Below are 538 nucleotides of genomic sequence, written 5' to 3'. Positions count from 1 at the left end.
GCTGGGGATCGGGGAGCACAGAACTGGGGGATTGGGGAGCCTGGAACTGAGGGATCCGGGAGAGCGCGATTGGGGGATCTGGGGGAGCGGGATTGGGGGATCTGGGAGAGCAGGACTGGGGGATTGGGGAGCCTGGAACTGAGGGACTGGGGAGAGCGGGGCTGGGGGATCGAGGAGAGCGGGGCTGGGGGACTGGGGAGCACTGAGCCAGGGCGATTGAGGAGCCTGGAGCTGAAGGATTGGAGCTGGGGGTTTGGCGAGCACGGGGCTGGGGGATTGGGGAACCTGGAGCTGGGAGACTGGGGAGCTGGGAGATTGGGGTGCACAGGGCCGAGAGAGCGGGGTGCGTTCAGTCGGGGGATTGGGATGCACGGGGCTGCGGGATTGGGGTGCGCAGGCATGGGGATTTGGGGAGCACTGAACCAGGGGGATTGGGGTGCATGGGGCCAGGGGGTTGGGTTGCACGGAGCTGGGAGAGTTGGGGAACACCAGACTAGAGGAATGGGGTGCACAGAGCCAGAGATTATGGATTACGGTG

This window comes from Neopelma chrysocephalum, unplaced genomic scaffold (assembly GCF_003984885.1).
Source record: "Neopelma chrysocephalum unplaced genomic scaffold, ASM398488v2 Primary Assembly neopelma1_124, whole genome shotgun sequence".
Classification (NCBI taxonomy): Eukaryota; Metazoa; Chordata; class Aves; order Passeriformes; family Pipridae; genus Neopelma; species Neopelma chrysocephalum.
The sequence above is the reverse complement of the archived record's forward strand: the minus strand, read 5'-3'. Positions refer to the sequence as shown.